The sequence below is a fragment of the Hyperolius riggenbachi genome, chromosome 6, assembly GCF_040937935.1.
Source record: "Hyperolius riggenbachi isolate aHypRig1 chromosome 6, aHypRig1.pri, whole genome shotgun sequence".
NCBI lineage: Eukaryota > Metazoa > Chordata > Amphibia > Anura > Hyperoliidae > Hyperolius > Hyperolius riggenbachi.
The window spans coordinates 217,206,924-217,219,252 of record NC_090651.1 but is presented as its reverse complement, the minus strand read 5'-3'; the positions used below and the strand labels follow the sequence as shown (position 1 = coordinate 217,219,252).

The 12,329-nt window shown below is 45.1% G+C and overlaps 1 protein-coding gene and 1 long non-coding RNA gene across 10 annotated transcripts in view; one reads left to right on the top strand and one right to left on the bottom strand.

The window, feature by feature from the left end:
- The window catches only part of NTM (neurotrimin), a 1,373,850-nt gene that overhangs the window by 289,223 nt on the left and 1,072,298 nt on the right, over nt 1-12,329 (bottom strand). The window lies entirely within an intron of this gene.
- The window catches only part of LOC137521314 (uncharacterized), a 64,114-nt gene continuing 60,340 nt past the window's right edge, over nt 8,556-12,329 (top strand). For both annotated transcript variants that reach the window (XR_011022093.1, XR_011022092.1), the window contains exon 1: nt 8,556-8,601. This is a non-coding gene — a long non-coding RNA (uncharacterized lncRNA). The remainder of the gene's footprint in view (nt 8,602-12,329) is intronic.

Here is a 12,329-nt window from a genome sequence, read left to right as displayed (position 1 = left end):
TGACATGGACAATGCAAGTATATTTCGGATACGTACATGGAAATCACACCCTAACCCATCAGCCCCTAGCAGAAACATGCCTTAAAGATTATTGTATTATCCTTGAAGGTGCTTTAGTTTGCTAACGTTGGGAATACACTATGAGATTTTTCAGCACATTTACTGTCAGATCGATTTTCCGATCGATTTCCATTCAGTTCTATGAGAAATCGATCAGGAAAACGATCAAGAATCAGATTGGACATGTTGGAACCATCTATCTGCCACAAAATCTCATGGTGTATTCCCAGCATTAAGCTTATATATCAACCAGACAAAAAATGTCCACAGACATAATACTTTTGGACTACCACCTGCACCTCAAACTATCAGGGCCCATTTCCACTATCGCGAATTCGCATGCGTTTTTCGCAAGCAAATTCGCATAGCAATACAAGTGAATGAGACTGTTTCCACTTGTCAGGATTCCTTTGCGTTTTTTTGTGCAGAAAAAATTTGCATGGCAGAGCCATCAGAATTCGCATATCGCATACCGCTATGCGGATCGCATACAATGTATTTAATAGGAAATTAGCATGAGGTTTGAGTATGCGAATAAAGCACACCAGCACTGCCATGGTTAAATTCACATAAATCGTCATCCATGCGAATTTTCATGCGAATTCGCACCGCACAAGTGGAAATGCAGCCTCAGAGCAGCAAATGACAAACAAAATATGTATGCTCAAAACATTATCATTGGGATTGATTTTTTTTTAACCTGTTAGCTTCACAAAACTGTAGCCCACTTTGCATTGCTGTTTATATGTTTAGTGCCACATCGTTCTCTGCATCCTTAAAAGAGACTCTGTAACAAAAATTACATCCTTTTTTCTACTATCCTGCAAGTTCCTAAACCTATTCTAATGTGCTCTGGCTTCTGCAGCACTTTCTACTATCACCGTCTCTGTAACAAATGAAATCAACTTATCTTTCCCCTGTCGGATTTGTCGCCCTGTGTCTGGAAGGCTGCCAACTCTTCAGTGTTGTTGATCTGTTATGCACGCCCCTTCCCTCCCTCCAGGAGCCCTCTATGCACACTCCCGTGTGTGTTATTTAGAATAGGCATCGTCTCTGCTCTCTGATATCAGTGAGAGCTTCCTCTGAGGCTGACCAGGGAGAGAGCTGCGTATAGAGCAGGCATGGGCAAACTCGGCCCTCCAGCTGTTACAGAACTACAAGTCCCACAATTCCTTTGCCTTTATGAGTCATGACTGTGGCTGTCAGACTCCTGCAATGCATTGTGGGACTTGTAGTTCCTTAACAGCTGGAGGGCCAAGTTTGCCCATGCCTGGTATAGAGTGACAGGCTCGTTGTTTCTTCTGAGCCTGCAGACTCAAGCCGGCTTTTTACAGCTTGTAAAAACAAGCTGTAACCAGGATAAATTGTCCTCTGTGAAGTTCTGAAATGAGCGTCCTGGACTGTCACATGCTGAGCAATCCCAGTAACAGGTAGATTGCTCGAGTCTGCAGGCCCAGAAGAAAAAACAGCCTGTCACACTTCAGTGGATTAGAGCTTCAGGGGAAAAGAAGCTCTGCTGACGTACTTCCGGTTTTGGTGGCCATTTTTTTTGTTTATAAGCAAAGTTTATAAAACTGTTTTTAAAGAGAATCTGTATTGTTAAAATCGCACAAAAGTAAACATACCAGTGCGTTAGGAGACATCTACTATTACCCTCTGTCACAATTTCGCCGCTCCCCGCCGCATTAAAAGTGGTTAAAAACAGTTTAAAAACAAACATAATGGCCACCAAAACAGGAAGTAGGTTGATGTACAGTATGTCCACACATAGAAAATACATCCATACACAAGCAGGCTGTATACACCCTTCCTTTTGAATCTCAAGAGATCATTGTGTGTTTCTTTCCCCCTGCATTTCTCATGCACTGAAGTTTCAGGCTGCTCGTTTCTTCCTGTAAACAGCTTTGCCCTTGTCTGTAATTCCTCAGTATGTGAAAGCCCAGCCAGCTCAGAGGACGATTTATCCAGCTAGTAAAAGATAAGAGATAAGAGAGAAGCTGCCTCTAAATAATACACAGGCAATGTGCATAGAGGGGCCTGGAAGGGGGAGTTCATAGCAGAACCACAACACTGAAGAACTTGGCAGCCTTCCAGACACAGGCTGACAAGTCTGACAGGGGAAAGATACATTGATTTATTACAGAGACTGTGTTAGTAGAAAGTGCTGCAGTAAGCCAGAACACATTAGAATAGCTTTTGGAACTTGTAGGATGATAAAAAACAGGATGCAATTTTTGTTACGGAGTCTCTTTAAATGATGCTTGATGCAGCAAAATTATGACAGAGGGTAATAGGAGATGTCCACGAACACATAGGTATGTTTCTTTATGCAACATTTTTTAAATACAGATTCTCTTTAAACACTGTCTGCTGAAATATCACCATCTGAATCCAGAGGTTTTCAATGAAAAATGCAGTCATATTCCTGCAGTCATTGGTGATCATTTTCAAAAAGTCTGATAGGAAGGGTTTTTGTAATCCTATCTTCTTCCCTTAATATGGTGGCACTGCGTCAAATCATTGATACTATCAACACAAATAAGAGTGCAAGATGCAAGAAGAGCCATCTTATTTCATTAGCAGCTGGAAATGATCATTCTAGATCAATTATTTTTAAGTTTCCATGTGTTTTTCAAACTATGAAACACTATTGTAGTCTTTCAGAAATTCTGCCAACCTGTCAACTGCCAAACTGCAGGAAAAACAAAATCAAATGGGTCTTAGGATCTGCAACCAACTGCCATATCAGCAGGGCCGGGCCGAGGCATAGGCTGGAGAGGCTCCAGCCTCAGGGCGCAGTGTAGGAGGGGGCGCACAATTCATTCAGCTGTCATTCCTAATTGTGTTTGAAGCAGAAAGGAATAAGAAAAGGAGATACATGGAAGTGACTACAAGCCATATAACTAGAGATTAAGGTGTTGGGGGCCCTGGGGTGCCTCTTAGTCTAATAGCAATCAGTGTGTGACGGCTGGGGTGGAGGGATGGAGGGGCGCACTTTGGTGTCTCAGCCTTGGGTGCTGGAGGACCTTGTCCCGGCTCTGCATATCAGTCTGATATATGTAAATGGCTTGGCAGATCTCCTGCCTTCTTAACCATCCCTATGCCCTAATCTTCACTGCAGTCTTCACACTATGTGGCATGACCCAAACCCAACCTTGGGAGACTTTATGGATTGTCCCAGCACTTAGATTTGCCCATGTAGGCAAGGGATAGGAAACTAAAGAAGTGAAGGCAGAATTAGCACCACAATTCCACTAGGCTAGGTACGGGCAAGAGAGGTAGTGAGGCAGTCTAGACAGGCAACAGGAAACCTGAGAGGGAAGCGCGGTACCAATCCATCAAGCAAAAGCAGTCCGACACGACAAGCCAGGATCACACACAGGAGGTTAAAGGCAAATAGTATCCAAAAAGCTGGTCAAGTATACAATCAAGTTATATAATAACTTAATACTGCTCATTTACACCACGATGCTTCATAACACAGATACAGTATTTGCAGCATATTCACCAGTTTATTAAGCAGTTTCAGAGAAAGCCCAACATTTTTAATTCAATATTTTTGCTAAGGAGAAAATACAGTATTTGTATAGTGTAAGCAAGTCGTAAAGCTTTCTTTTTTTACCCTTGGTTAAGGCAGAACAATGATTTTGTATTAAGAAGAAATAATCCTGAGCAAAACACTTTGGAAGTAAAAACTAATGGATAAATAAATAAATAAATACACTGTAAATATTTACACAAGGACCTAAAGGGATTAAAAAAATCCCAACAGATTAACTTACCTGGAGCTTCTACCGGCGCCCTTCACCCGCCCTGTGCCTGTATCGGGACATTCCTTCAGTACCCTGCAGCAACTCTGTTTCGTTTTCAGTGACTGAGCAAGTAGATGGCCACTGCACCTGCGCGATCAGGGCCTTACGTGTCCTTCTACTGCAAATACGCAGTAAGCTCCAGGAGACGGGAATGTTATCGAGGACGTGCGCGTGATTGAGGATCGGTTTGTCCCGGTGTGGGCACAGGGCAGCTACAGGGGGACGGTAGAAGCCCCAGGTGAGTTAAACTTTGTTTTTTTTAATCGCTTTAGGTTCCCTTTATTAGGATTTATAAATATACTGCTATATTAAACATGTTGAAGTAATGATAACTCTACTATACCTGTCAGGATTGTTTAATTTGTCCATATGGGTCCTTCATGTAGCAGCAGCTTGTTATTTAAACAGAGCGGTGCTTTCTGACCAGAATTTCATGAATTCACCGCCTGTCAAAAGAAGCCTAAAGCTCATACAGGAACGGTCAGTGAGGCCTGGGACCCACAAGGAGCATTTTTTAAAGCGCTACTCCAGTGAATTCCACTTGGTCCCACTAGCAGTGATGCAATCACAGAGCGATCGCAAAACTCTGCAGCATTTTGGGAGCGATCCAGGAGCAATTGCATCAGTGGCTACAGTAGACAAATCGCAATTGCTTTGAGAATCGCTGTAAAACTGCCGCAAATCTCCCATAGCGGGTCCCAGGCCTCAATGTGCAAAGCATCATCACTTTCTTTTGCGAGACAGTCCAGAGACTGGTCGCATAATCGGCAAACGAAACCGGTGCAGCGGTCCCATCCGCCAGAGCACAAGCAGACCCTTCATGTATTGTATTACATTGCCCAGCACACTATAAACAAATCCGATGAAACATGTTGTTTTATTTGGAAAATTGAAAATGTTGTGGTGACCACAGATGTAAAAAGCCGGGCGTATGAAGCTTCAGTCCATAATAAATAAGTCCATAGACCCTACATAGAACATCATCTGGCCAGATACAAACAAACAAGTTTAAAATGCAACAGCAGCATTCATGTTGCAGATATTAAAATTAGATAGTTCAATGTCACCTGGTGGCGGCAGACACTGGCCAGGAGCTGTTTCGGACAAAGACATGCCAGAGTAAGGTGCACAATGACCAGAACTTCAAAACTTCCTCCTGTATACCAAGGGTAATACAGCACTAACCAATTAATGCTTCACAGTGAAATTCAAATGAACCAATCAAAAAAACATATCTAAAAGCAGACCTAATGGAATACAGTACTGCAAGGACTACTCCACACACCTCACCTGGGCATCTGCTGCACAACAGCTCTACTCCACACATCTCACATCCAAGTATTTGCTGCACAACAGCTGTACTCCACACACCTCACTTCAGAGCATCTGCTGCTGCAGCACAACAGCTCTGCTCCACACAATTCACGTCCTAACATCTGCTGCACAATAGCAGTACACATCTCACATCTGAGCATTTGCTGCAAAACAGCTCTGCTTCACACATTTCACATCCAAGCATCTGCTGCACAGCAGCTCAACTCCACACATCTCACATCCAAACATCTGCTGCACAACAGCTCTACTCCACACATCTCACATCTGAGCATCTGCTGCACAACAGCTCTAGTCCACACATCTTACATCCAAACATCTGCTGCTGCAGCACAATAGCTGTGTTACACACAATTCACATCCAAGCATCTGCTGCACAGCAGCTCTACTCCACACATCTCACATCCAAGCATCTGCTGCACAGCAGCTCTACTCCACACATCTCACATCAGAGCATCTGCTGCCCAACAGCTCTACTCCACACATCTCACATCCAAGCATCTGCTGCACAGCAGCTCTACTCCACACATCTCACATCAGAGCATCTGCTGCACAACAGCTCTACTCCACACATCTCACATCAGAGCATCTGCTGCACAGCAGGACTACTCCACACATCTCACATCCAAGCATCTGCTGCTGCAGCACAATAGCTCTGCTCCACACTATTCACATCCAAGCATCTGCTGCACAACAGCTCTACTCCACACATCTCACATCCAAGCATCTGCTGCACAACAGCTGTACTCCACACATCTCAGTGTCTGCTGCATAACAGCTCTGCTTCACACATCTCACATCTGAGCATCTGCTGCACCACAGCTCTACTCCACACATCTCACATCAGAGCATCTTCTGCACAGCAGCACTACTCCACACATCTCAAATCCAATCCTCTGCTGCACAACAACTACTCCACACATCTCACATCAGAGCATCTGCTGCACAACAGCTCTACTCCACACATCTCACATCAGAGCATCTGCTGCACAACAGCTGTACTCCACACATCTCACATCCAAGCATCTGCTGCACAACAGCTCTACTCCACACATCTCACATTAGAGCATCTGCTTCTCAACAGCTGTACTCCACACATCTTACATCCAAACATCTGATGCACAACAGCTCTACTCCACACATCTCACATCCAAGCATCTGCTTCACAACATCTCTGCACAACATGGTAATGCAAAGTTTCAGGTAAAATTATAATTCATTTTGTTTGCAAGGGTATTCAGGAACTGTAATTTCGCAATTTTGTGTAATTTTGTACCGACTTCAGAGGTTAATAGCAAAGCCGCCATACATGTTATCACCAGCATTGCTATGTAAGGTAAGGGGAATAGTGGGAGCAGGACAAAACTAACATTGATTTTCTCAAAAAAAGGTCTCTTTGAAAAATTGCAGACGATAGCAGCATGTATGCGGGCTTAGATATTATTTGCTTAAATCGGCACAGATTATGCAAAAATTATGCAAAATTAAAAATGGATTACACAAAATTAGTTGAATGTCCAAATTGCAATTACATATGGCAGCAAATGGGAAAATTTACGCAAAATTTCACTTACAGTAATTGTAATTATAAGATTAAGATCATCACTAATCATTACAGCAAACAATGCGCAGAGAAAGAGAGAGAGGCATCAGCCAATCAGACCACAGAATGTGTCATATGACAAGATCAGACCTGATGGGGAACTGCAGAAACGCCACTTGGCTCCACCCTGCAGTTGTTATTGGTGTATTAAAATAAGAAATCACACCTCCGCCTTGCCAAAGGTAAAAACAAACTGCTGAACTAGCATGGCTGTGATCTGATCTAAAGATGCAGCCCAGTCCCTGGTCTCCACTTAGGCGGACACAGACACCCCCCCGCAACACAAGCCACATAAAGCAAAAAACTGCAAAAAAGTGTCAGGGAGGGGAAAAAAAAGAGCATATAAGAGTGGAACATTGATATTTGAACCTGTTGGTAAATTATTATTACCGTATATACTCGCAAGCAAGCCAAATTTTTCACCCCCCCAAAAGTGGCCCAAAAGTTGGGGGGTCGGCTTGCTTGCGAGTCATGTGCCAGTATGGGTAGGTGGGTGAGTAGGTAGTGCCCCTCCCCGCTCCCCCTGCGGCCGCCGCTGCTATTACCTTAGGCGGCACCGCTTCCTCTATCCCCGTCCTGCTATGGTAATGAATTCACAGCAGCCCCTCGGCGGCTGCTGTGATGACGGAGGAAACCATAGAGAGCGGTTCCCATAGTAACGGCGATACAAGGAAGCCGCTCTCTCTATGGTTTCCTCCGTTATCACAGCAGCCGCCAAGGGGCGCGCTGCTGTGAATTAGTTACCGGAGCAGGACGAGGATAGAGGAAGCGGCGCCGCTTAAGGTAATAGCAGCGGCGGCCGCAAGGGAAGCAGGAAGGGGCACTACCTACCTACCCACCCACCCATACTGGGACTATACTAGCCATACTGGGCACAATGCTAGCTATACTGGGGCACTATGCTAGCTATACTGGGGCACTATGTTAGCTATACTGGGGCACTATGCTAGCTATACTGGGCACTATTCTAGCCATACTGGACACTATACTAGCCATACTGGACACTATACTAGCTAAACTGGGGCACTTTACTAGCTATATTGGGCACTTTACTAGCTATACTGGGCACTTTACTAGCTATACTGGGCACTATACTAGCTATACTGGGTCGCTACCTACCCATACTGGGCACTATACTAGCTATACTGGGACACTATACTAGCTATACTGGGCACTTTACTAGCTATACTGGGGGACTACCTACCCATATTGGGCACTTTACTAGCTATACTGGGCACTATACTAGCTATACTGGGCACTATACTAGCTATACTGGGACACACTGGGGGGGGGATCACGCGGCCAGCATTTTCCACCCCCGGCTTATATGGGGGTCGATCATTTTATCCTGGTTTTTCAGGTAAAAGTTGGGGGGTCGGCTTACATGCGGGTCGGCTTGCTTGCGAGTATATACGGTATTATTATTAACTAGCTGAAGACCCTGCTTTGTCCGGGTACGTCTTTGGTTGTTGTTGGCTCCAGCCACTTTTTCAAACCTTGAAACACAGTCACGCAATGACCAAGTTTGTGAGCTTTGGGGTCCTTGACAAATAATTTAAAATTTTGCATTGAAATGAAGCACATCTGATTGGCTGTTTGTGGCTCTGACCCCTTTTCTGAATATGAACCTCAGTCACTCAATGACCAAATGTACAAGGTTTGAAGCCTCTGCCATTAACATTTTAATAATGGCAGCAATTTAAATATTTACCTTGAAAATTAATAGTTTACTTTTGATTTCCTGTCGTAGGCTCCACCAACTTTTCTGAATATTAATCTCAGTGACCAACTGTGGTAAGTTTGAGAACCCTGCGATTAACAGTGTAAGGCTCCCTGCACACTGCAAATCCGTTTTCCGATTCCGATTCCGTTTCCGATTTTCCTTGAATACATTCAACAGAAAAACGGATCAAAAAACGCAGCATGCAGTTAAGATTAAAAATCTGAATCGGAATCGGATGTAAAAACAGATTAAAAAGCGGAATCGGAATCTGAAATGCATGCAGTGTGCAAGAGGCCTTAGAATGGCTGCAGTTTACATTTTTGAGAACCCTGCCATTAACAGTGTAAGAATGGCTGCAGTTTACATTTTCCCTGTGAATATTTTTACTTGGCTCCACCTGCCTTGGCACAGTCACTTAATGACCAAGTATGTGAGCTTTGGGATTCCTGACATCGATAATGTGAGAATTGAAGTGGTTTATAAAGCAAAAAAATCTGATTGGCTATTTTGGCTCCACCCCATAGTGAATTTGAACTCAATGAATGACTGTACCAGGTTTGAGGCCTCTGCCATTAACAGTGTAAGAATGGCAGCAATTGAAATAGTCCCCTTGAAAACCAATGGGTACATTTTGATTGCCTATTGTAGCCTCCACCCACTTACCTAAATTTGAATCAGTTACCCAGTGATCAACTGCACCAAATTTGAGAACCCTGCCAATAACAGAATGGCTGTAATCAATCAAACACATCTTACTAGCTGTTTACGCCTCCGCCCCCTTTAGTGAATTTGGACCCCAGTCACCCAATGACTCACTGTAGGAGGTTTGAAGCCTCTGTCATTAACAGTGTAAAAATGGCAGCCATTGAAATATTCCCGTTCAAAACCAATAGGTGAAAATTGATTGGCTGTTGTAGGCTCCACCCACTCCTGAATATTAATCCCTGTCACCCAGTGATCAACTGTGGGAAGTTTAAGAATCCTGCCATCAAAAGTGTAACAATGGCTCCAGTTTACAGTTTTCTAGTGATTTTTTCGGATCAGCTCACTTTTTGGAACCTTGACAGTCACTCTATGACCAAGTCTATGAGCTTTTGGGGTCTTTGGCATTAATAATATAAATGTTCCCATTGAAATAAAACAAATCTGATTAGCTGTTGGCCCTATTTTGAATTTAAATTGCAGTCATCCAAAGACCGAATGTACCCGTTTTAAGGGCTCTGCCATTAACTGTGTAAGAATGGCAAAAATGTAAATATTCCCCTTGAAAATCAATAGGTGAATTTTGATTTGCTGTTGCAGGCTCTGGCCACTTTCCTGAATATGAATCCCAGTCACCTAATGACCAAATGTGCAAAGTAAACTGTAACGATTGGTGTCAGCACGCAGAGAGAATCTGATTATTGGTGATCTGCAGTATCACCAAGAATGCAGATATATACTTGATTATTGATGATCTGCAGAATCACCGATAATACAGATGTATTGCTAACCTCTGGACACTTATAGGTATGTGAGTGTTTGGTGTAACAGTAGTACTTTGAGTAATGCACCTGCTGAGCAGGTGATCATAGGCAGTAAAGGAATACTGCTCTTGAGGGCACAGGAACCTTCCAGCAGCCTGAGACTCTCCAAGGGGTGGAGTCAGGCTGGAGATAAGAAGGCCCAGAGAGTGAGTGACACCTGAAGGTAGATTGTAACGATCGGTGTAACACAGAGAGGGTCTGATTACCGGTGAACTGCAGTATCACCGAGAATACAGAATATACCCGATTATTGATGATCTGCAGTATCACCAATAATCAGATATATCTACTAACCTCTGGACACCTGAGATAACCAGTGAGTGTTAAGTGCAACAGCAATACCTTGAGTACTGCACAGAAGAATGTTCCTTCCGTTGGCCTAGACTCTCCCGGGGGAGGAGCTAGGCTGAAAGTAGGAAGGACAGAGTGTGAGTGACACCAGTGAGAGGGTGTCACTAACAGGTCTGGGAACTGCCTCTAACAGTAAGGCCAGTTCTCGAGGCCGGGCAAGCCAGGTCGTTAACACACAGACAGATAAGGTACAGATTCAGGAGACAGATACGGAATCCGATGAACAGGCAGGGTTTGGCAACGGAGTATCAGAATAGCAAGGTACAGAATCAGGAGGCAAATACAGAGTCCAGGAACGAGCAGAGTTTGGCAACAGGATATCAGAAATAGCAAGGTACAGGATCAGAGTTCAGAGGAATAGTCAGGCAGGCAGAAGGTCATAACAAATAATGCAATTCAATATTCCTAATGCTAAGGTGTGAGCTTCTTGATGTCAACACCTTTGGAAACTATGCTAGAACACAGAAACAGACAAGGCCTGAGTGCTACCACGTAGTGATCGCAACGCCAGAGAAATGACCAGCACCCAGTATATATACTATAGCGCTCTCCAGCGCCACCCTTAAGTGCTGGACCAATGGAAGGTGGTAAAAATGTCAGCTGACCAGCTTGGTCAGTTGACTCTTCTCTGGCTGTCATATAAGCTCTGCCTCTCAGAGGACGCGCACGTCCTTCTGAACCTGTGTGGACTAGCAGTCCCAGCCACACCAGACATGTTTTGCAATGTATCCGCTGATTCGGGCGCGGGGGCCGCCACACTGTTCTCCAAGCAAGCGGCGGCTTCCCCGCATCCAACCACAGTGTCAGTAGTATTGCTATGCGCGCAATCTACCGCGTCCAACGCGGACTCCACCGCTCTGCCCATGCGGCATGCGGCGGTTTCTTCGCGTTGTGCCGCCATGTTGGACGCGGAAACAGCCGCCTCACTCTGAGCACTTGCGGCGGCTTTTCCACGTTTCCTCACATGGATGTCACTATCTGATTTGGAGACTATCTCTTAAGAGGAGAGATAGCTCTCGAGGTCGGGCACGCCTGGTCGGCAACACACGGACAGATAAAGTACAAAGACAGAAGGCTGATTCGGTATCCAAGGCAAGCAGGGTCTGGAAACGGAATATCAGATATGCGAGGTACAGAATCAGAGATCAAAGGGATAGTCACGAAAGCAGTAAGTCATAACAGAAATCAACAATGCCTAGTATGGGTGTGAGGTCCTTGGTCTCTACACCCTGGAACTAATCTAAGCATAAAGAGAATAACAGTACAAGTAATCTGGCTCAGTGTGAATCCCCAGGTCCACCCGGTTCAAACACACTGTTGGATCTGACCAAGGTCTGAGCGCTTCCACGTAGTGTTCGCAACGGCAGACAACTTGAGACTGGCCAGCAGTAACTATATATGGAGTAGTGCTCTCCGGCACCCCCCCCCCCCAATTGATGAACCAATAGTAACCTGCTCTGGAGTCAGCTGATTGGCGTGATCAGCTGATCTCTCCTTGCCCAGTATGAGTTCTGCCTCTCAGCGCGCGCGTGCGTATTCCTAAGCCTGTGTGCACTAACAGACTCAGCCACACCAGACACATGCTGCCGCGTGCAAACCGCCGTGCTGGACGCGGAACCAGCCACCTTACTGTTACATGCGGCGGCTTTTCCGTGTTCTGTCCTGTTACCGGACGCACGCTTCCGCGTGCAAACCGCCGCATTGGACGCGGAATCCGCTGCCTCCTCAGCAGCACACGCGGCGGCTTTTCCGCGTTCTCTCACATAAACCACTTAACGACCGCCTAACGCCGATAGGCGTCGGCAGGTCGAAGTGGTGTTACCATGGAGGCCGTTCCATGTCAGTTCATGGAGGGTGTCTCCGTGAACAGCCTGCGAGCCTCCGATCGCGGCTCGCAGGCTAAATGTAAACACACGGGGAAG